Source organism: Protopterus annectens, chromosome 6.part0 (assembly GCF_019279795.1).
Source record: "Protopterus annectens isolate FY-2018-M chromosome 6.part0, PAN1.0, whole genome shotgun sequence".
In the NCBI taxonomy this organism is placed as follows: Eukaryota; Metazoa; Chordata; order Ceratodontiformes; family Protopteridae; genus Protopterus; species Protopterus annectens.
The window spans coordinates 1,761,645,948-1,761,671,926 of record NC_056737.1 but is presented as its reverse complement, the minus strand read 5'-3'; positions in this window follow the sequence as shown (position 1 = coordinate 1,761,671,926).

The following is a 25,979-nucleotide window of genomic DNA, read 5'->3' as shown; positions in this document are numbered from 1 at the left end:
CTGCTTACTGCTCTAGTATGATAAGCTAGTTAGGTTGGTGTTCTAATCCCAGACAAAGCAAGTGTGTATGTGTGTCTGTCTGTGTAGAGAGCAATGCTTTTTAGGGCACTCATATTCCTTACAATTCATATACTCAACTTTGGCAAGGCTGCTGATTCACCCACCTAGAACTATACCTCTGGGAAGGTTGTAGTCCAGTACTCTCCGTAGCCTATCCTGTAACTGCTTACTGCTGTAGTGTGATAAACTAATTAGATAGGAGTAGTAACCCCAGACTTGGCAACTATGTATGAGTGTGTGTTTATGTGCATGTCAGACTGTGTAGAGAACAATGCTTTTTGGTGTACTCAAACTCCCTACAATTCATATACTTAACTTTGGCAAGGCTGCTGATGTCACCCACCTAGAAATATGCCTCTGGGAAAATTGTAGCCCAGTACTTTCCATAGTGTGTCCTGTAACTGCATACTGCTGTAGTATAAAAAACTAGTTTGGTAGGTGTTCTAATTCCAGACATGGCAAGTGTGTGACAGGTGTCTGCACTAACATCTGCAACTGCCAGATATGTCTGGTCCACTATTTACAGACATGGGCTTCATGTGTTTAAGTGTGTGAGTCTGTGGAAAGAGCAATGCATTGTAGGGTACTCACACTCCCTAAAATTCATATACTTAACTTTGACAAGGCTGCTGATGTCACCCATCTTGAAATACACCTCTGGGAAAGTTGTAGCACATCCTGTAACTGTGTCCTCCTGTAGTGTAATAAACTAGTCAGGTAGGTGTTCTAATCCCTGACATGGTAAGTGTGTGTGTCTGTCTGTCTGTCTGTGTAAAGAGTAATGCTTTTTAGGGCACTCATATTCCTTATAATTCATATACTCAACTTTGGCAAGGCTGCTGATGTCACCCACCTAGAAATATACCTCTGGGAAGGCTGTAGCCCAGTACTCTCCATAGCACAACTTGTAACTGCATACTGCTGCAGTGTGATAAGCTAGTTAGGTAGGAGTTCTTACTCCAGACTTGGCAATTGTGTCTGTGTGTTTGTGTGCATGTCTGTGTAGAGAGTAATGCTTTTTAGGGTACTCGCACTCCCTACAATTCATATACTTAACTTTGACAAGGCTGCTGATTTCACTCACCTAGAAATACACCTCTGGGAAGGTTGCAGCCCAGCACTCTCTGTAGCATGTCCAGTAACTGCATACTGTTGTAGTGTGATAGACTAATTAGGTAGGCGTTCTAATTCCAGATGTGACAAGTGTGTCCGTTTGACTCTGTCTGTGCAGAGAGCAATGCTTTTTAGGGCACTCACACTCCTTACAATTCATATAATCAACTTTGGCAAGGCTGCTGATGTCACCCACCTAGAAATAAACCTCTGGGAAGTTTGCAGCCCAGTGCTCTCCATAGCGCATGCCGTAACTGCTTACTGCCTTAGTGTGATTTAGAACTGTGATAGGGTTCTATCCTCACCCATGGTAGTTCTGGATGTTTTGTGTGTGTTTCAATGTCTGTGTATGGAGCAATGCATTACAGGCTAGTCACACTCAGTACATTTCAAATGACCTACTTTGGCAATCCTGCTGATGTCATTCATTGTGAAATACACCTTTGGGGAAGGAGTTCTCCCATAATCCCTGTGGTGCATCCTATAACAGCTCCATGCTGTAGTGTGATGTAGACCTCTGTGAGGGGTTCTATGCCTGCCCATGTTGGTTGTGGAATGTTTTGTGTGTGTCACTGTCTGTGTAGGGAGCAATGCATTTGAGGCTAGTCACATGCAGTACATTTCAAATGGCCTACTTTGGCAATACTGCTGATGTCATTCTTTGTGAAATATACCTTTGGGGAAGGAGTACTCCAGTAATCTCTGTGGTGTGTACTATAACTGCATAGTGCTGTAGTGTAATAAACTAGTTAGGTAGGGGTCTACTCCCATTTATGACAGGTGTGTGTGTGTGTGTTTGTAACTTGTATCCTGTGTGGGGGTGGTTATGAGTGTGTGACACCTGTGGTCAATGAGGAGTGGGTTTTACATATTTCTTATATGGGTTGCCCTACTATATATCACAATGTCCACTGTACAGGGATAACAGATGTGAAATAGCTGAGCAGCTGGGGTGCAAAGCCATACCCATACATGTGACAGCAAGGCCAGGTAATCACAGTTAGCAACCCCAGTATTACCCAGAGCACACTCTTAACCCATGTCTCATACACACACATACCTAGGCAACAGCCAATATGTGGGTAGTACACTGCATATTGGCCACTGATAGTAACTATGTGGTGATAGCAGTGGGCCACAGAGGGCATGGCACCCTGTCCATCTGTCCAATATGCACATACATGCTGACAGTGCGCCTTCCCCATGTTCCTTAATGGACACCTGCAACACCTGGGGTGCCATCACATGTGACCCACAAAGGACATACCATGGCACCAGGGAATGCCATTATCATGCCATCAATGTAGGTGCATGGTAAACCTGCTTTCCATTACCAGTTCCCACTGCAGGTGGGCAAGACTGGCACATCTGATAATAATCTGTGTTCACAACATGGGCCAGACACCCCAAGTACAGCTGTACATGTCACTGTACATGCATGTGGGAGGTGTGCACATCCCAGACACCATCCATGTCATGGATTAAAGAAAACATACATGGCAAGTGATGCACAGCATTGGCCACACACAATAGTCACTTAGGTGACTGGATGGGGGATACAGTACCCACCTGTGTAGGCCAATGCAGACACTACAACCCTGAGCCACATTTCAGACAATTGTCATGTGGCCTGATGCCAAGGTATACCCACTGCCTAGCCTTGTACAGCCATCTTGCACAGTCAACCACCACGCACTCGTGCTGACATGCACCCATGCATGTCAGTACTGGCACCTTGTGTGTAAGTTATATGTTATGTATGTTCACATCCACACTCCCTACAACCCCCACGGGCATACTGAAGCATGCTGTCTGATGTCAGACACCTCCCCATACCCTTTGCCCATACAAAACCTGTATGACCCATGTGGTGCATGTGATACCTACATAATGATGTATTGTAGCAATCCCACTACTGATGAGTTGTAATCCTGGCCCTGTCAGTGTGTGCGTGTCCCTGTGAGAGTGTGGCTGTGTTGATGCTGATGCCTGTTCATGCAGACAGGCATGTGTACGTCACCTTCTGTATAGCTACCATATCCCTGCTGCAGATGTCACTCACCATCACATATATGTTCTGAGAGCTCCACAACAGGTAACCCATGTGGCGCATCCAATAACTGCATAGAACTGTGATAGCACTTCATAGTTGTCAGGGATTTGATACCCTGTGCTGATAGGTGTGTGACACAAACATGCTTAAGTTTTACTCTCCCACCCCTCACTGACATGTCTTTTCCTCTGTCTGCCTCTCCCACTCCATCTCTGGTGAATGTGGAGACCTATACCTGCTTTGCTTAGGCAGCAGCATGTGTATTTTAAGTGATGCTCATGATCAGCTGATGGCCTCTGCATGAATTGCAGCCCTCCCCTAGCTGATTGCATGTGGAACAGCTGTGGTAACATTCCATAGCCAATGGCAAGGAAACACACTCCAGTATTTAGGAACATCATGTTGGTGTTGGCCCTTTTCATTCACTGTGAGCAGGAACTAGATCTGTTGTTTGGCAAACAGCATCTCAGTTGGATTTTGGGATTTATCTCTAACAACATACACTGTGGAAACTGGGCAACACTTAGGAGGGGGATGTGCCTGACATAACTACAGACTGTAAGTGCAGCTCTACTGCATTTGGAGTAATGTTGGTTTAACAGTGTGAGTGTGGATATGGCTATCCTACATGTCACAATACCTGCCATGTCAGTTCTATGTTTATGAGGAATCCCCATCTGCAGGGTCATCTGCAGACTGGGCAGTGTGTTGTGCCCTTTGTTTCATGTGTTACCAACAGAGCATCTATCTGTGGACTGCAGAAGGTAGTGTGAGGATTGCAGTCTGTAGATGGTGAAAGCCGTAACAGTTACTGACTTCATATCCCTCATAGGACATATGTTGCAACAAACCCTGTTACAACAGTAAATGTATGAGGTTATCACAGCAACATGTCAATACTGGCTCTGTGTATGTGCTTCCAGCCATGACTCTGTCAATCTTTGCACATATGTCGTGCATGCAGTGGTGCATATGTGCTGTACACCATAACTAGTGTCATCATATCTGATAACAAGCCAGTGAGATATCAGACTCCTACACATGTTATGTGCAGTAAGTTTTATTTCATGACATAACCTGGACATTCTGAGGAAGTTTGTACAGTACCGAGGTCTGTGTACTTATGGTGAATGTCAACAGTGTGTGTATTGTTAATATGTACTTTAGCCTGTGTACAAACTGTGGTAGATGTCATTGTTCTAGTTTCCGTCCTATCTGATGTTACATGCTGCTCCAGTGTATGGTACCGTATTGGCGTACATGTTTGTAAGGCCATACACACACATGTCCCATACCACAGACAGCCATCAAACCAAACTGTTTAGCAGCCCAGTATATGTAGAGTCAGTCTGTGAGTAGCACATATAAGGATGGTGTCGAACAGATGATCCATATACTGTAATATTACACTAGCTTAACATATGTGGCTGTGGCTGTGTTCACATTGGTTGTGGTTATGCACTTTCACACAGGTATATCCTACCGTGTGTTGTGACATGCCTTTATAGCCTGCTATATATGCAGGTACATGTGCATTCCCCCATAGGAGATGTAGGCCAATGCTGAGCCAGTCTGCCTGTAGCCTGCACAGTGCATTGTTACATGCCTGGCAGCTTAGTGTACTTACCCAGTGAGATGTCATGTGCAGATACTTGCCAGATGTTCTGCTGCCATGCCTCCCTTAACAGTCATGTATGTCAGACAGAGCAGTGGGATGCTGTATAGATGTATATCAATATCTAGTGGGTAGTATGTGGCCATGGCACCCCTGTACCTGTGGTTATTATGTGTCAGGCCAGACAGGGGTGTGTGAATGCATAACCTATGGTGGCAAATGTATACCAGTCATTATGTGTTATACCCATCTACATGGCTGACTACATCCATATTGTCAGGCATGCTACACATGTTTTGCACTAAGGGGTTATGTGTATACCTCTGGACTGCACAGAGTGTGCCAGAATGTCCACATATATGGGCCAATATCTCTGCTGCAGTCCACAGGGGCATTACGTGCTAGTAGCGGTACTTTACTATGATGTCCTTAGGATGTCTGTCAGTAGCCAATGGCACACGTTATAAGCATATGTCACCTCCCACACACACCATGTCTGTGAAGACAATCCCAATGACAGTAGCAATAGTCTACTAATATACCTGCTATGCATACCTGACATCCCCTTGCTCTACGACTTTGGGACTGTAGAGGCTGGGGTAGGGCTACACTTCATGTCTAGGACATATAGTGGAAATATATGCACATATAATTATCCAGATAGCCATATATATATATATATATATATATATATATATATATATATATATATATATATATATATATATATGACACGTGTAGTACTTCCAGTTACCACTGTCATGGTAACCACCTACTATAAATTCCTACCTCATGTGGGTGTGGTCCCTTTACATTTCCTGTGTGATGGACATCCTTCCTGTGTGTGGGCATCAGTGTTACAGACAGCAGATAGAAATACCTTTTACAGGAGAACTGGCACACTCAGGGTAGCCACATATTTGTAGGAGGTTCAGGAACTACAGACAGAGTGTGAGTAGAGTTGTGTTATGCTTTGTATAGTACTGGTGTTACAGGGTGTGTGTACATACCAGTCTACCTTGGAATGCAGTCTGTCTGCATAGCTCACAACTGTGGGCTTATCCTCTTGCTGGCCAGAGGTATGCCTATAATGTTTTGTCTGTCCACCACACAGGTCCTGTGTCAGATATTTCACTGGCAGTGTGTGTGTCGAGTGCTGTCAGTACATGACTACATCCATTTCTGTTTCTAACCTCAATTACCTGACTAAGGGTATGTTGCAGACTATCCTGTAACACCAGCAACTTGCTTAGTGTATGGCAACAGTTTTCCACATTTGTGCCTGTGTTTCATCCTCTGTCTTCCACCTACATATCTAGCTTTGCACATATGACATGCTATTAGGGGTTGTTCTGCAGTGGGCTGTGAGTACATCACAGTGCCATTGCTGCCATCAGTCCACTGCTGTTGTATCCCCCACACATACAGTGGGGCGGGGGCCATATATGTGTGGGTATCACCTACACAATACATGTGTGCCTTTATGCACTCCAGAGAACAGTGTATGTAATAGTGGTATATGGCCCTGTATTATTGAGTCTGAGAGGAGGTAAGCACCATAAATGACCTAGGCTGTTACAAAATGTGGGGGTATCAGGGGTGAGCTGCCTTAAGGTATCTGGATGTACAGTACTATATACTTCAGCTATATTTACATTACTTACATAAATTGGGTTAATGCAAGCCTACTGCCTCCTGTCATACAGACTGTTCTGTTTGTCAGTGTGCTTGTGATGGTGTCAGTTATGCCTTGTTATGCAACAGTTACAACTCATTTGGTCACATGTTATCTTTATCACCTAGTGATTTTGTACAGAGTGTAGATAAAGGCTGCTGAACTATACACTTGCATTACATACTGTTGATTGTCTGGTATCCTGTGGCCCAGTCTGTCCTCACTATTGCACAATTTGAAGGGCTTGGCTTGGACAGCAACAGTTGTGAACCTTTACAGACTACTGTATTAGTATAACTGTTTCACAGTTGTATTACTCTGTTTATATGGATGTCAGTGTTTGAAAAGCTATATGACATGGCATATAGAACTGTAGTAATACACAATTAAACGTTTTCCATTTCTGCAAACCTGTGTGTAGTGTTTCTCCTATGGCCTCTCTGTGGGTATATGTTGCAGGCAATGATTGTCATTTGTATGGATGGCCCATACAGTGTCCAGTTGTTCAGGTGTTAAGTGTAGGCATAGTGGCTGTTCCATATCATGTGCACTTTCTACATATGTATCTTACTGTACATATATCTGCATGTGTATGTGTAGTCACATGTATATATATATATATATATATATATATATATATATATATATATATATATATATATATATCTGCATATCTGTGTCTGTGTATCTGTATCCTGGGGATGTTGATGGCTTCCTCATTTTACATTTTCTATGGGAGGCAGATTGTACTGCATGATATGTTACCAATACCAACCTGACATTATACAGCTGGGATGTAGTACTGTTAGCGTCTTGTGCCCATGTTGTGTCAGGTCCTGGTTATGGGATCTGCAACACTTGGTAGTGTACTGCAAGGTGGAAGTGTATGGCTGTGGGGGGATGCCTATTCGTACAAGAAGTATAGTGTGTGGGGCCTCTCAACCCCATGAACGGTGCATGTGGACATATGTGTTTTGGTTAATCTGCCATTGCTATCTACAGATGTATAGCCATATATACCTACATAGATATATATATGCGTACACATATTTAACTTGCTGTGTATATGTAGACATATAGGTGCAAACACATATGTGTCATTGTAGGCATTTACATGTATATATGTTCATATATATTAATATATATGTATATATATTAATATATATGTATATACTTTTAGAAATATATATATATATATATATATATATATATATATATATATATATATATATATATATATATATATATATATACACATACATAGATATGTTGTATCTGTTTAGATATTAATATATTTACACACACATACATCTAGATGTTGGTATGCATTCTCTGTACTGTTGCATGACTGGACTGGACTGGATGATATGTTTCTGAAAACTTCAGATTTGTTGATATCTTATATGGCTTAGTGGTAAATCATTTTGGCTATGATGTGCAGGGTCCTGGGTTTGAGCCTTGCAGGAGCTATTTATTTTGTTGCTGGGCAGAACATGGCCCATTGGATACGGAGTGATTAAGACACTTTAAAGCAGTTGTAAGCAGGTTTGCACGGGTTTCACGGAGCTAAACACTGCTAACTTCCGGTTATAGATCCTTACACTCAGTTAGCTTCTAAATTGATTAACGTGTGTAGGCAGTGCTTACCCCATTGCAAACAGGCTTAAACCTCTTACTGCTGCTTAAAAGTGCTTACTCCCAATTACCCCTGTGCCAATTTCTTTAAAAGAAAAGAAAAAGGGGTTGATAGGAAAGTGGTGAAAAAAGGGGCACAAAGAGGGAAAGACAGTTGGGAAAGTAGCCAGGAATTTGCAAGAAGTGTGTAGGGAAGGCCCATAGCTGCCCATTTCTTCTACAGCAATAGCTGTGCATATACACTGAATTTGGATGTAGATTTGGACACTAAAACACCTGGATGGGGGTGAGGACAACAATAATAAGTTCTGATACCAATTAGACTGGATTATGTGTCCAGACACGTGTGAGAAATGGACAGCTATGTATGGGGCGAGATTTTTTTGTGGGAACAGATTGCCCTTTTTTTTCTTTTTCAGGTGAGAGTGGGATGTTGGGGAGGGGTAGTAGGTATATTTGGGGAGGTAGGTTGAGTAGGTTAACAGACAAGTTAAACAAGATGCATACAGGGGCGGTATATGACACACGTAGGGGGTAAGCACCTTGGACGGGGAGTGGTGTTTGAAAGTCTCAAGCCCATGAGCCCCCAAATGGAAATAGTGGGACTGAGGTCCCCACTGATGGGCAGTCACCACTGCACCTTCACGGCCCCAAATGTGACTGTGCTGGGGCTGGGTAGGAGGTGCAGGCTCACCCTCTAATTGCACCACATGGCCCTCAAGCTAATGTAGCTGGTCTTGAATCTCCTTGTCGAGCTTCTTACGCACCACGTCCAGGACCTGACGGCAGGTGACAGGTACCTCTCCGCCCCCACTCCCATGGGGGCTGAGCCCCATCTCCTGCAGTGGTTCCACCCGAAGGTGGTGCAGGGCCAACAGAGGAGGAGGTCACAGGCTAAGCCTTAGACATGCTGGTGCCAGGTGCCATGGCCGGCTGAGGTGGGACAAATGGGTTCACTGGTACTGGCCTTCCCATACTAGCTATGGTGTTGCAGTTTTAAGGAAGATATCAGTTAGTAATAGTAAACAGCATTCAGGATTAGTTATAACAGCATGCATAGGTATTCCCATTAACCCAAGACACCAGTTTACAACAGTTGCAGATCAAGTAGAACACATGCATATATGGGACAACATTGACCATTACAACAGCATGCAGGTTTCATTGATGGCAATAGGCCACCAATATGGGAGTATTTTAACATGGCATATGCATAGAACCAAATGTGAATATTTATAAACCAATAGGACAAATGTCCCAACCAAAGTTTGGAGTGTCCACATACCCACTGAGGTGTGTAATAAGGTTATTGTTGCACATATGGATGGGGTGAGAGAGAGAGGTCAATTAACAACTAATATATCCCTGTAGTTTTCACAACTTTCTTAGTTACTGCAGTGATCTGTCCCTTACATGTATTATTACACTACCCAATGTCCTTACTTTGTACAATGGTATGTTTGTAGATTAGTATATGTGTGGACTGTGTCTTATGTATAGTCTACACCTCTTGCCTCTTGTACCTGTTGAGAAAATCTGTTAACACTACCTGACAATTTATACACATACTCCCAGTTTCCATGCTTGTAGACATGTATATACATGCCCTGTATAGTACCTACAGTCTGCACCTCTTAGCTGTTATACCTGTTGAGAAAATCTTTGTTAACACTATCTGACAAGTTCTACACATACTCCCAGATTCCATGTTGCTGTTATACACATACCTAACAATCTATTATTGCACACACTCTGGTCAAGGCATGACAGGATGCAGGTGTTAATGTGACATATATTGAGAATTGCTGTCATACACTTTGGGGGAGATGCTACAATGACTGGTTTGTTTCCATATACATTCTCTTTTTGTGTTCAGGTCTGACTATCCATTATATGTCAGTATAAGCTGCCTACATTTCTTGGATCATCACACTGATTTGTCAGGGGAACAGGTTACCAGGCAGCAGATTTGGGCCATTTATTTGGACATGCTGGACAGGTCGAACAGTTGAGAGGTATTACTATGCATACAGCTTACTATCTGGACATTCTGCCACAGTCTGTACAGTTGATGGTTATGATTATGCTTACAGTGTACTATCTGAACATTCTAGCAAAGTCTGTACAGTTGTTGGGTATAATTATGCATGCAGCATTCTATCTGAACATTCTCGCAAACTCTGTACAGTTATGGGGTATGATTATGCCTACAATGTACTACCACTCCCGGGATTCAAACCCATGTTGTGTGTGGTAAAAATATTATAGTTGACATCACAGTACACTGTGCGATCAGGAAACTGGTGTGAACAATTCTGATGGTTTCTGTCTAAGTCTCCCTTAGTTCTATATGACTGACCTCTTGGCACCTCCAACATCATTATACTGACCTTACTACACATTTTACCTGCATTTAACAGTGTAGGTAACACTGTTTAATACAACAGTACTATTTATAGAATGCAACACTACAACAACATATGTAAGCAGGATGTAAACAAGCACTCCAGGGGTTATACTTTATTCACATGATATTTCACCTTTATTTCCACGCAACCTATATGACAGTCTTCCTGCCATATTGTCTGGTTTATTCAGTACATCCCATACACAATACATTTTTATACTGGTACAACACTTTCCAGAACTGCTATATTTATTTGTTATGACAGTACATGCAGGAATATTACTAACCTGCCTCACAACGCAGCCTTTGCAGCCTAGCAGCATGGGCTTGCAGGTTCACAGCCCACTCATCTGCAGCTGTCAGAGAAATACAGTGATATTTAGCCATTACCTATCCATAGTATACACAAACTGGGCAAGCATTATCTACGCAGTGGAATGAGTACTTACTCAGTGGTGGGGCATCAGCCGTCTGCCTTGCTTCTTGGATCCACTGGTCCAAGAGATCACCCCTCCACTGCTTCAGGTCAGCATGGTGATGCCTGACCTGCTCATCAGTCCGGGGGATAACAGTGGCACTGCTGAGGTCACAGCCAAGACTGTCCCAGGCCTCTACTATATACTGAGAGCTCTGGTACTGGCTCTGCAGTAGTCTCTCCTCATGGTGTTTTACCAGGAGCCATACCATGTATCTGGACTCCTTGGTGCCCCAGCGCTGCGCTCTAAATCGAGTGCCTTCCCTAACTCCAGCCATTCTGCCTACAGTATGGAGCTGCAACCAGTTATGGGAATTATTGGCACCTGTGGGGTTTAAATATGTCCAATTTTCCATACTTTCCCATGATTGGATGGTTTTGAAAAGGCTAAGCTATGGGCACACCTGCTTACCTACTGTTGGCATTGCTTAAAGAGGTATACCACTGGTTAGATTGAGTTAGCCGGCCTACACATTGCTTACCCTAGCTAAGCTGTGCTGTGCAATGCTTAGCATTGCTTAATATTTAATTTGCATTATATATTTTTTTGGCATTGATTTACTATTTGTTACATGGTATATATGTGTCTGGTATCCGTGATTCATGTGTACATACACTGTATGGGGCCCTGGGGGCTTCCACACTTTATTACAATAACACTCACATCTGGCCTTACTGCAGTACTCCAGTTCAAATATTTATGTTATGTAGCAGATTATACAACATCACAATGTGCATAGATTCCTTTCACATGTTCAGTTTGATTTTCCTATGGTGAGGATTTGTTTGTTGGAATCTCAATCTTTTGTCTTGCTATGGTGGCTTACTGGTTAACTACTATGAGTGTAGTGTTTAGTGGCTTAGGTTCAAGCCTTGCAAAGGCTGCTTCTTTTGTTGCTGGGCAAAACATGGGCCGTTGGATACAGAGTGCTTAAAGCACTTTAAAGCAGTTGCAAACAGGTTTGCACAGGTTTGTGTGGAGCTAAGCAGTACTTACTTCTGGTTATAGTTTCCTACACTCAATTAGCTTCTACTTTGCTTAATCTGTGTAGGCAATGCTTACCCCTCTGCAAACACACATAGACATGCTTACTAGTGCCTACACATTCTTACTACTGCTTATTTGTGCTTACACCTGCTTACTAGTGCCTTATTCATTATGACACTGACACTTCACATGTGCATTTCCTGCAGTACTCCAGTTCATAAATCTATTTTTTGTGGGTTTTGCAACAAAAATATTGGTTATAACGTGCTTTGCCATGTAAAATAGACTGTGCTGCAGTGGGACTCGAACCAGGAATGCCTGCTCGTTAGGTGAATGCTCTGCCCACTACACTATTGCTGTGCTGTTTTAGTTGCATATATCTTCCTTGTTATCCTCTTCAGCCTTTTAAGCTACTGTAACCATAGCTAAGCAATGGGCACACCCACGCACCTACGGTTAGCTGTACTTGGATTTTAAAAAAATAAATAAAAGGGTTTCTTCTTTTAATTTACATGTATTGTTGCTGTTGTATACATGGGGGACTGTTGGTGGGGATATGCGGACACCTATGAGTGAACTCACTCATTTCTTAACACCTTCTGCTGTTCTACATTGCAGGGGCATGTTTATTCTGCAAGTTCTGCTCTCAGACATGCCCCTTGCACTCGTATCTGCTACGTATAAGTCTAGGAGCGCGGGCAGCACTCCTTGTTAATATACATGGTGAGCTGCCATCCTGCTCCTAAACGGGCACTTTCGTGCAGGACTAAGCTAGTCCTGCATGGAAGATTAGTGAATCCGGGGGTCAATGGTAAATATTATCATTTGATGGAGACTGCTGTTATAAGTAAAACTGAAAAGTGCTTTCCTTGATTCATTATGAAAATTACATTTTTAAACTGTTATGGGCAATTTAAAAACTCTAAATTTAAAAATATAAAACTGTATATTTTACCAACTTTCTGCATGGATAAAATAAATCCAGTCTTACTATATATCTCGAAGAAGCCACAAACTAAACCTCTCATAACATCTACTGGGAATTCTTAGCAACTGCAGGTTAATAGCAAGCAGATGGGGAAACTGCACATACATTAAAAACATACAAAAGGAAAAATTCTATTTAATATATGTATGCATGAACTAATAACATGAATCTGTATACAATTTCTTAATTTTTTAATCTGAACAGACTAAGATAAATTGATTAATCCTAATAATTATTTGTTACTATGAGTAAATACAGGACTATAATGTTATTAAAGCAGACAGGAAAAAAGATGCATTTAAAACTGTCACTGTCAGAAACATATTTGTAATTTTTATTTAAATATGAATGTAATTCAAATTAAATGAATCACTATTTACAGTAAAACATATGATTATAAGACTTTTTAGATAAAAATAATTGCTAAATGAATGAAAACACAGTTCAAACAATCATTCTTGCATCTGATTGGCTGTTAGAACTCAGTGAAGAGCAACAGGTTCAAAGGTCATGCCTACTTCCTGAAAGACATCACAGATTATTTATCGTGAGTCTGGGAGCTAACTGAAGCCTTTTCAAGCGTGTCCCAAAAGTTGTCAAAATTCCATCTAAAAAATAAGCAGGTGGGAATTTTCTAGTGAAGTGAAGCTTTTAAGCATAACTTGTAAAATAATGAATATTTAAAATAAAGGCTCCAAATTATCAACTATACACAGCTATATGATGTATTAGCTAAATGGAGCACATTGCAGAAGTTCAGTTAAGTAGTAAATGTATATATAACAATAAAATGTCACCGCTTTCTTTTTAAATACTTACAATTAACACAGTAAGCATATCTGTCTCCTGCAGTGATTAAATACTATGACATTAGGACTAAAACAGAAAGGGAAGGCACATATATGAAGAAATAAGTATAGGATATAAAAGAAATACATATAAATATATGAAATGAGTGAGTGATTTTATACTATTTGACTAGTGCTATGACATGTATATAAAGAGATAAAAGTATAAAATAGTAGTTTGCAGTTGGATAGGATTTTGATTTACTTAAATTTTGAGTACTATATATATTATTTGTAAAGTTAGCATTGTTGTGGAAAAGATAATAGGAGAGAAAAAAGTTACATTACCTTCTGTGTGTGATTCCACATTATTTAGAAGGGAGAAAACGAAAACTTGCATGAAATGTGAAGTTATGTATAATCATTTGTCTGTCTCTCTAATAAATCATTAAAAAAAGGAAGGAGTCAAACCACAACTCATATTCCCAGCAAGAATAAGACTTTCCCTGCCAGAAGGAAAGAAAACATTTGACTCTCTTGAAGAAGCATCCACATTTTTCCAAAAAAAAAAAAAAGAACCATTTAAGTTAACCTGAAACCATGGATTCTTCAATTAAAAAGACAAGCTTCAAAAAGTGAGTGGGCTATTAAAGAGGCAATAGTTTCTTATGAAAAAAAATGCATCAATGAGTATTGCTATCACATTAGTTTTAGGGTTATGCCTAGAATGCACATTGAAAAGTTTCCTTGGAATTCAGAAAGGCATAATACACTCTGCTAACATGTTCTGCACATGTTTTTGTAGTACATTATGTCTGAGGAATTCAGAGACATAGAGTACTAAGGGAAATATTACTTTGTTAGGCCTAACAGCTCAGTGTTCAATTAAGAGACATGGTAATGGCATATTAATGAAATATTTTTCAGTGCAGCATAATTGTCCATATAAAACTACAGATCATTGCCAGCACATTATTGTACAGTAAACATTGTCCAATTAGCAATGGCAGGGATGGTTGTTTCTGATTCCATGCCTTTGTTATGAAAGTTCAAAACATAATGCATGCTTCATAATTATATTTCAATTTGTCTGTTGAGTTATTTGGTTATCTTTATGTGCTGTCTTCAAGAATTCCTATTTTCTATCATTTGCTTAAGATACAAAATGCACCCCCTTTGACATCAGTGATTTCAGGTAATGGATGGAATATTGATCCCATTTCTCTTTACCTTGAAAACATATAAATAGTTTTTGCAATATGTAAACAGTTTAATAAAACATTCTAATGGATTTCTGTAATATTAATATGCATGGTATAATCAAACTATTTATTTTTGAATTTGTTTTACCCTTGTTTACTGTGACAGTCTAAGTAGGTATAGAATGAACTCCTTTTCAGCAGATGCCCAGGGTGAAAAGTTCAACATATTATACAATCACTTGAAAAATCTTAAAAATTAAAAAAAAATGGGAGAAATGATATACTGTATAAGATTATGCACATAATAGATTAAACAAAAACAAACATGTTCAGTAGAAGAATCCACATCTAACATATGCTTGACATACATGTTGTTGTGTTGGCTTTTCCCGGTTAGGGGTCGCCACAGCAGAACTCCGGTCTGCTAATTATTGGCAATAGATTTTTGCATGCCAATTTGCCAGCTCTGACGCACAACCTTCAACAAAGGTATGCCCATTCACACATGTCTCCACACAGAAGACGCTCTAGCTGAGAATTGAACAGGATAACATCATACTGTGAGGCAACAATGCTACTGCAGCATCACCACCACAGTTTACATGCTTGACATCCATACAAAGAGATATTTATACAGAAAAAACAGTAAATGAGTGGCAATGAGTTTACTTTATGGAAATATAGTAGTCTTAGTATAGGTCCTAGGTTTAGTAATTTTTTTTTTTGAAAAATTACTTCTAACAGGAGAGAAATTTTACTTTAGGAAGATAGTAATATTAAAAAGAGATTTAATAGAGTGAGAGCAGAAGGAAACTATTGCAATGAGAAATCAGAAATTAGGAAAGGGCTACAGTCAGGATTGTTCTACTGATGAGATGAGAAGATATTTGTTGGTATTATGGCAGTCAGCCTTGTGAGACGCAGGGGGGACATCCATTTTTCTCTCAAGTTTCATTTTCTTTTCTCAAGGAATTTTCATTTTGATCTGCTTTTAGTTCCACAGTTCCACATTTATGAAATTGTTCTTGAATATACAGAGTCCCCTGCAGCATTGTAAGACTTGGTTATGGTGAGAAGAGATTTGTCTTTGGATTTTAGTTGTAGTGTCTTTCAGGGGAATAAAGTGCTATGATTTTTTTTTTTTTTTTTTTTGTGGTTGGACAGTTATCTGGCTTATGTAAGACTTTCTGTATTGTAGTACGTTGTGATAAAGATAAGAAATGGGGTAGTTCTAGCCAATTAAGTTCCCGAGTGCTAAACAATGGTGTGACTTGTAGTGATGATTTGTTTCAAATCTGGCAGTTTTTTTTTTTTAGCATAACATTGCCCTATTTTTTAGCAATGTGGCTTGCATGTTACCGACTATTGGAGAGCATACATTAGAGAAGGAAGCAAGAAAGCAAATGCTATATGTTTTCTGACTTCATCAGTTAGGAATGATTTACTATGCATAAAGAAACTAGTTTTTTCTGTGTTTTAATTACACGGTACTTACGTATTATCACAAGCACATTTGGAGCAGGTGAAGCGGTTCATTTACAAGCCATTCTCCTGCTGAAATATGAAGTAAAACTGTCTTGGGAAGTGTGTGTCGGGGAACTATTATTATGATTTACTGAAATAGCTCATGTCTTAATAAACAGTGAGTTGTTTGTTGTTTTACAGCTGTTTCCTGCCACCGCTTGAACTATGCATAGAGGTTGTAAAGCAGAATACAAGTACATGCAGAAATGTCATAAATTATCACAGTATCCAAATGTCACTACCTGATACTGTAATTATGGCAGGCGATATCAGAATATGTATGTATGTGTCTTACTTAACTGTAATCCATTCCAAAAGCTCTTCTGTAAATGTTTTTAGCCAGAGTGATTTCATTTCTGGCTCATAAAGTTTTGCCACTGTTGTGATGTTGTTACAGACAGTTCTTATCTGCTTTGTTAAATAATTACACAGAAAGGCAAAAACGTCACGGGAAAAAATTAAAACACAGGCATTATAAACTTAGTGCAAAAAAGGTTTGCTGTCACATAAATGTCCTGAAGGATAACAGATTGGGATTCACCAGCAAATTTAGGAACTGACGAGCCACTTCTCTACACAAAAATGTAAATGTCTGTGTAACTGATGTCATGGATTTAAAAGTTGTTGGTTGAAACAGGTAGCATGGACGAATGGGTAAAAGTCATTAGGGTGTTACGACACTCACGCTTACATCTTTCTCTGCCTGACTATCCCCAAGAAAAACAGAAAAACTGAATATATTTATCTGGTAGAAAGAAGTAGTAAAGAGTGTTCTATTCTTGCCATTACAAACATTTGACTCCATTGACCGGCAGGAGTGTGGCTTAGAAAACAGCCATTTTTCCTGTACAGAATGTGGTTGTGATAATACGTAAGTACCAATTACAACTTAATGTAGTGATCAAATTTCAGTTGGTCATCAGTGATGACTCCTGGGAGTTTAGCCTGGTGAACTTGTTTGATCTTAGTGTTGCTAGCAGAGATGATGGCAAAATATGCCTTTTGGTTTAAGAGAGGCTCGGGAGTAAACCATATTCATTTTGTTTTATTGAGATTTAGTAGGAGCTGAGATTTGCTTACCAAAAATCAGTATAGGAGAATGTTTGTTGGTTTATGTGTTGAAGTTTTGTAAGTGTTTTGGCTGAGCAGATCTGAATAGAGTCATCAGAGTATTGCCCTACAGTGGGTTTAATGCTGGCAGTATGAAGATCATTAATAATCAGTTTAAAGAGCAGGGACCTAATCTAGAATCTTGCTAGACTCCAGTTTTTACCAGGAGGAAAGTAGAGATAAAATCCACCCATGTAACTGCATGTGGCCTGTTGGATAGGCAACTATGGAACCAATATATTAATATATTGTTAAGTACTATATTTGATTACTGAATTAAGAGTTTTTCATAGATACTCAATTAAAGGCTTTAGATAATTCTAAGGAATGTGTAGAAACTAGATTATATGCATTTCTTTGTGTATTTACAGTAGAAGCGAAATAAAGCAAAACAGTAATAGTGCTGTGGTGAGGCCTAAAGTCATTAAAGGTAGGGTAGAGTAGTTGACTTTCTGATAAGTAGTTGTGAAGCTGAGGATGTATGCATCCTCCAGTATCCTAGGTATGGGGTATAGAATGGCTATTGGTCTATAATTAAGAGGGTTCCTTTGAGGTGCCGACTTTGTGCAGTGGTAGTATAAAACATTTTTTTCTATATGGACTGGACAATATTTTTAATGATTTACTGATTTATCAGAATGGACCAGGAATAGATTATGGCATTAGTTGCCATTTTATGATAACCACTTTGGAGTCTGTCAGGTGTAGATGTGCTAGGTTTTATTCTTAGAAGTTTCGATAGTTGCAGTGTGAACATATTGAATAGAGAAGTATTTAGGCAAATTTGGGCATTTGCTATGGTCTCGTGGGCTGCTGACTATAGATATGCCTATTTCAATGAAATGGGTATTAAATTGGTTGGCTATGTTACTATTTTGTGTCTGCCAGTTTGATGTTGGCTGTGTGGCTTACCCTGGTTATAATAAGTTGGTAATGGAGTTCCAGAGTTTTGAGTTTTTGAGTGGAGTGCAATGTAGTAGCAGTTTTTTTTTCTTTTTTTGTCTTTTGTCCAGGCTTTCCAAGTAGAGTTTCTGCTGCTAACCATGGGACAGTTTTGGATTTGACTCTATCAATGGGTCAAGTATACTAATGAAAGTATTGCTGAGTACTGTTAGTGCATTGTTTATTGGAGGAACCCTAAATGATTCCCAGCTGTTTGCTTTTAGAGCATTAATGAAGGTCTGTCTGTTGAAAGAAGTTTGTTTTCTTACCTGTTCAAATATATGTATTTTAGATCTAGTCTTTTTGAAGTTTTGACAGAAGAAATCAGTCAGTAGTCATAAGGCTTTAAGATAATGTACCAGAGTCAGAGTCTAGTTCAGGAGGAGATGATACAATTGATACCTCCAAGTAAGGTAGCGTGCTTGCCTGTAGCTTTTTTATATCCAGCTGGGGACTAACTCTAGCTATAAATTTACTTTTTTATGGTAATTCCTAATGATTTTAGCATACTAGCTGTCAAAGATCTTTTATGTTGATTTAATACATTTTTACAAACCATAGAATTGGAACAATATGTTTATTAATAAATATAGTATTATTTAACAACATGTGTATGCTTGATGAAGTTATATAGTGTCAAATCTCAGACATAGCCATGGGTACAGCAGTTGTCAACAATTATGTGAATTCATCACTATCAATCTGGGAAGACCAACACATCTGTAGTGAACCTGAATGATTTTTTAAAATGTATTTCTTTCTTCAAGAGATTTGTGAATGCCATATTTCTAATATGGGTGGGTAATTGTTGTGAAATTGTGAAATTCACTGAATAGTTACATAAATGCAGTAGGTTTTTAAACATTAAATAGAACTATATAAGTGGTTCAATGAATACTTTTTGGATATACAGTACAGTATTAAAAACTCTGATATTATTTTACCTTCTGTACATAAGAAAGATGTGATAGTTAATAACTATTTTAATAGGACTAGCATGCATCTACAAAATATTTTCAGGGATGTTTTTGAAGCCCATTTCTAAGGATTAGTAGGTTCACAACCTCAGATTTTGAACTGCGTAATGTGAATGAAAATGGAGAAACGTATCAGTCAGTTGTGCACAGCTGCAGACTAAAAATTGTGCTTCTGTAAAGTTAACATCCCTTAAAGTGTAACTGGAAGAACATTTTGCATTCAAGAAGTGCATTACACCAACATTCAGGTAACTGAGAAACAGGTATGCTTCCTTAATAGTAACTATAGGCCTGCAGGTTAATATACTGATGTCTGAGGAGTTAAATCCAGCTGCTGCTGAATCTCCCTGTTTGACATCGCTATTAGTTGCTGCTTGCTACCATCTGAACATAAAACAGATGCTAGATGTGTGCAATGTATGGACACCATGTATTTCCACATGACCAGAAGGGCAGTGTACTTGCATTTAATTATACTAGATTTCATCAAAATAGAATTAGATGAGGAGATTAATTGACTCTACCTTAAATAAAAGAATATTAATTTTTAAAGCAAGATAATGGAACTGTGCATGTGTATGCATGTGTGTTGGGAGAGGGGTAAAGATGTTCACCATTACCTCAAAGTTGTGTGATCATGGATGCAGTTTAATAAGAGCTACAGGAGTAGGGGAAACATGCACAACACTCCCATGTGGGTAGTGCAGGAATACTTATACTCCTGGAAAAATATTGTTCTGTCATTTTGTGATTCTCAGCATAATGCATTTTTGACCTCATGTTTTCTTTGTTTAGTGGTTTGCTGTTGGTTTGAAGCATTGCCATATACCATATCCTCACTGGAATCAGAGTATTCTTATTGACAGGCATATAATCCTGTTGGACATTCCAGCACCATATGATCAACACCATACAGATGTCTTGGATGATAACTTTTTGCATTTTGATCAAGTTCCTGATTGTCTCATCCCAGAAGACTGGGAATTACATAAGGATCCTATGGACAGAAGCTAAGAATCATCCAATCTTGGAAGAGTTTTATGGAGTCGTACAAATGTGACATGTATTAAGTGCAATCTGTGGCACCATACAATTGTATCTGCATTAGGTGCCATAGACTGCACTCTCATTACAAGAAAGTATTTCTCTTTCTACATGGTGAGAGGTAAGTCAGCTATAAGGGGTGAACTGACAGACTGTGTAGAGCTGATGTGCTGTGATGATCACCCTACCTAGCCTCCTGCCCACAGGAAGTACTAGACGCATAATCCCACTATCTTCCTGTGCCCTCCACACTGTATGCAGCTTTCATAAAATGTATGTTTGCTCTTACTCTACAAACACAGTGTATTGTGTATCCATAGCATATCCTGGATAATGGTGTCATCATCACATGAGTTGTTCACTAGTAACATCACGGGTTTAACTATTCATACCACTGAACAGCTAAGGATGTATCTAAATGTGTATAGATTCAGCCTGCATCTCTAACGTAGATGCTGTCAGGTGAACATATACCACATTTAAGTCTATGGACCACATAAATCTCCAATACAACACACTGTGCAGTGTGTGTCATATTGGAAATTGATGCTGTCAGGTAAACACATACCACATATAAGTCTATGGACCACATAAATCTCTAATATGACACACACTGTGCAGTGTTATTACCCACCTTTCAGACTTCCTGAATGCGGCATATCCCCAAATATAGCCCAAAAAGTCACACATGATGACCTGACATTACTAATGTGCCTCACAAACAAACATATTTAGGTGTAATAAATCATCATACGTTATAATACTCTGAATCTGTGCAACTAAAGTACTTCAGCAACTTTGGTTGCATATAAAAATTTCAAACTTTTACACACAAAAAGCCAATAAAGTGATTGCAATCAGGGTACCGATATTATGGTTTGGATGTAACAATTAAAATAGTGTAGAATATCTTAATTAAGATAAGACCCAATACTGCTCCAGGTCCTGATGAGATGATGATTAATAATGATAATAATAAAAATAATAATAATAATAATAATAAAGTAAATATAAAAATAAAGCTATCTAGATTTAACTTATGATGTGAGATTTGGGAAGCTTCATTTATTGTCATTTTATTATAAACAGCTTAAAGAAGATTTCATTTGGGTAGGAAAAGCTTAAAAATTGAAGCCATTGGATACAGATTGGGAATTAATTACTTGAAATATGATAGGCATGCAAAGTAACAAATGGTTTTCCTATCAATTTAAAGGTGACCCAATCAAAAATCTTGTAAATTCTTCCGGTCTAGTGTTGGCTGAACCTAGAATCCCCTACCTTTGGATATCAAAAATGTGGATACTGTTTAGATGTTCAAAACTTAATTTGGTTCATAGAATGGTTATATTAGACATTACCTTCATGGAGACATATGGTCAGTTATGAACATTGTGACATTCTAACATTATATATGATTTACAAATTTCAACCAATTTTTTTCTACAAAACTCTTCTTTACCTTAGAGTTTTAAAAATAAAATATTAAGGTTTCTGTATATGGTAAACGATATAGAGCATTGTCATTATACTATACAAAAACACCACTGACTTCCCATTTTGGTCATGCTCTCATTCAATTTAAATATTCTAACACAACTTCTCAGCATGATCTAGTACCCTCATTTAGCTAATAGGTGTATAACATGGGATTCACCATATGCATTAACAAGTACAACCAGGGTCAATTCAACCTTAATTCTTCCTAGCTACCTGTGAAAATCTTTCCAACAAATATGGTGTTGACCTCTAGATTAGTCATCCTAAATATTATCTCAACAGTCAAATTTTCCTTGTTTTTTGAAAAGGTTTAAAGAACATTTGATAAAAGAATCTAACTTGCGTTCTTCAAAGACATTGACCAGTGCCATTGTTTACATTGTTTATGTTAAAAGTAATATATATTTTGCATCTTTAATTGTCACTGTTATTTTAGCACTATTTTGCTTCATGATGGGCAAAGCTTTACACATTTATATATGTATTTATGTATCTGTATATTATGGCTGTTAATCATTAGGCTCATACACACACAATGCACCCTTCAGTATGAAACTGTCAATATGCCTAACCCCATCTCAAAAAATGAAAGCAATGGTTCATAACACAAAAATGTAAAATATTAGGTCTGTATGTTAAATAAAGTATGTGAAGCCCCTGCCTTTATTTTTTGTCTTGTACTGACTTCTATACAGCAATCTATGTCTTCCCTCCTGCTCCATCTACTACATATCCACAAGACTGGTAGGAACACAATATAGCATCAAAAGACTTAGCGCCAGCTCCATTATGTAGAGGAAGAAGTTCATAATTACAGTGGAGGTGACCCAAGAACAATTAGTGGCTCAAATACCCAAAATAAATTGCTGGGGAGGATGGGAGTGAGCAGCCACTGCTGTTTCCCTTTTTTTTTGAGGGGGGAAGGAGTCCTTGGATCACCATATTAGTGACACCTAGCAGGAGTACTAGGCATTTATTGAGTTCTGAAACCTGTGCTGTGATAGCATGTTAAAGCACCAGGAAGACAAAGAGCAACTGTGGGCAGAAATTAGTCAACTATGGAGGGAAGAAGGTTCCCCAAGGAGAGAGGGTATGCTTCTCCCAGGATCAGCAAGTTACACTGTTCCCTACCACATAACTCATGATAGTGAATGGAAGGCTAATTTGGATTCCCAGACTATCCCAGAATTCTCCCAGGAAAAAATGGTCTACGTCAGTAAAGACAGAAGACCCACTGGGAAAAGTCCCTGGGGGAAGAAAAAAATCAAGGGTATTAAGAAATATAACTGTATACTGAAACATAAATGGGGCTTGTTGGCATGGCTTACATCTCTTCTAAAGAAAATAAAAAGTTGTAGGACAATATGCAGACTAAAACACAATAGGTGCATTTTATCAGCAGTACACCACTTTATGGAATGATGTACACCAGCAATTCCCCTACCAGGAGTTCATCTGTTTGATCCCTGGCCATCTAATGTAACCAGAGCTTCCATGGTATCAGCAGTTGTTGTACTGGACCCCTACCTTTAGCATTCCTTGTTGTCTTAGTATCTGTCACATGGTCCCACAATCCATGACATAGGGACAACAGGCCTGCATTGTGCAGCTGTGACTGTCAGCAGAATTGATTAGATAGACAGTGTCTTTCCATAGATAGCCCAACTAAGACAGTCATATTCCATGCCAGTGCAACCATTCCCTGCTGCTGTAGGGCTTCATTAAGTATAGCAGTTTTAGTCTTGGTGAAATTATTTTGCCACGCTGCTGTTGCTGCCTTTAACTGTGGCCAATATGTGTATAGGGTTACATGCATGCATCTTTGTTGAAGACAGAAACATCAGATTTATATGTCTGTGTATGTGCGTTCAAGATTTGTGGTTAAAATTCTTTATGTACATTACTTCTGGACTAACAGCTTTCTGCATGTTTGAATGGAGGATGTTTCACCAATAATTTGTCTCTGTGCATGTGTGTGGGTATGCGCGTGTGTGTGTGTGTGTGTGTGTGTGTGTGTGTGTGTGTGTGTGTGTGTGTGTGTGTGTGTGTGTGCACATGCACATGTGTGAGACTAGTGAGACAGTGTGTTCTTTTAGTGCATTGTTTTCTTCATTTTCACACAAAACAAAGTAGCATGTACTAAGTTTACTGCCTGCATTTTCTCTACAGATTGACCAAAACAATGTCAACAGAACTGCTCATAATATTGTAGACATAATTATTAATATACAGACAAGTATTTCCTTTTTTAAAATGGAAACAACTCTAATGTATTATAGTGCTTTGTCACTTTGCCTGCCTTCTTTGTGGCTTTGACACATTGCTTCTTTACCTTTAGATCCTTTCTTTGCAAAATCCTATTCACATATCATGCAGGGAGCAGTTGCTTAATAAATGCAGATCTATAAGGCCAGATGATTTCTTGCAAAGAATTAGAATTTCTTGCTGGTTTGCTAATGTACTGTATATATATATATATATATATATATATATATATATATATATATATATATATATATATATATATATATATATATATTTCCTGCACTGTAGTGCGATCCTGGAGTTAGAATATTTAAGTAGTGGGGGTGTGGGGGGTGCAGGGGGGCTTGACCCCTGCCCAACACTGTTTTTAGTAGTTTGCACTACTATTTCAGGTTGTCAGCATTTCAAATTGTCAGCCATATGGTGTTAACCATATGGTTGTCAGCATTTTGAAACGTCGGCAATCTGAAGTAGACCCATATATATATATATATATATATATATATATATATATATATATATAGTCTATGACAAAACTTTGAACGCTCAAAAGTTCAAAGACTGAGTTTCAACAGCGCCATACTGTGCAGATAGGGAGAATTTCCCTATTCTGCACTGAAGTGCGGTCTCAGAGTTGGTATATATAAGTAGGGGGGTGTGGGGGTGCAGGTGGGCTTGCCCCCCTGCCTACTCTGTTCAAGTATTTTTTTATTTTTTTATTTATTTTTTTTATTTGATGTTCGAACATCCAAATGTCGAACATTTGGTCTCGACCATGTAATGTTTGACATTTTAGATGTTCGAACATATAACATAGACCCTATATATATATATGGGTGTAGGTTAGAAGATCGACAGCTGGGATTACCGACAACGCATGAGCGGGTGCCAGATGATCGACACTCGGAAGACCGACGCTACGGATGAAAACTCCGATGCCAGGGATAGTGAGTTGGAAAGAAGGCTGTGTGAGTATGCGGTGGTGACGGACGTTAGGGTGCGACTAAGGTAAGTGTGGATAGTGACAGTCTGTGGGGATAGGGGTGGGTTAAGTGAGTTAGGGTTAGGGCGCGGGTTGGGTAAGTGTGCGGTAGTGGTATGTTTTGGGTTAGGGGCGGGTTAAGTGAGTTAGGGTTAGGGCGCGGGTTATGTAAGTGTGCGGTAGTGGTATTTTTTGGGTTAGGGGCAGGTTAAGTGAGTTAGGGTTAGGGCGCGGGTTATGTAAGTGTGCGGTAGTGGTATTTTTTGGGTTAGGGGTGGGTTAAGTGAGTTAGGGTTAGGGCGCGGGTTAGCTGAGTGTGCGATAGTGACGGACCTTAGGGTAAGGTTTGGGTTAGGGTTGGACGTAGTTGTGTGTGTGAGGTTTAGTGTGGGTTTGTGAGTATATTGGTGTGCTTGTGTTCTGTGTGTGGTTTTGGATAAGGGGATGTGTTTTGTTAGTTGATTGTTGTTATTGTGGTGTGTGCAGTGTGTGGGGTTTCGTGTTTGTGGACGGTCGGTTACTTGTTTGTCGGGCATGGGAGTTGTTGTGTTTCTGGTTTGTCGATAATGTGGTGTCGATGTTTTTGTTGTCGGTGAAAGTGGCTGTCGAGCTTATGACCTAGAACCGTATATATAT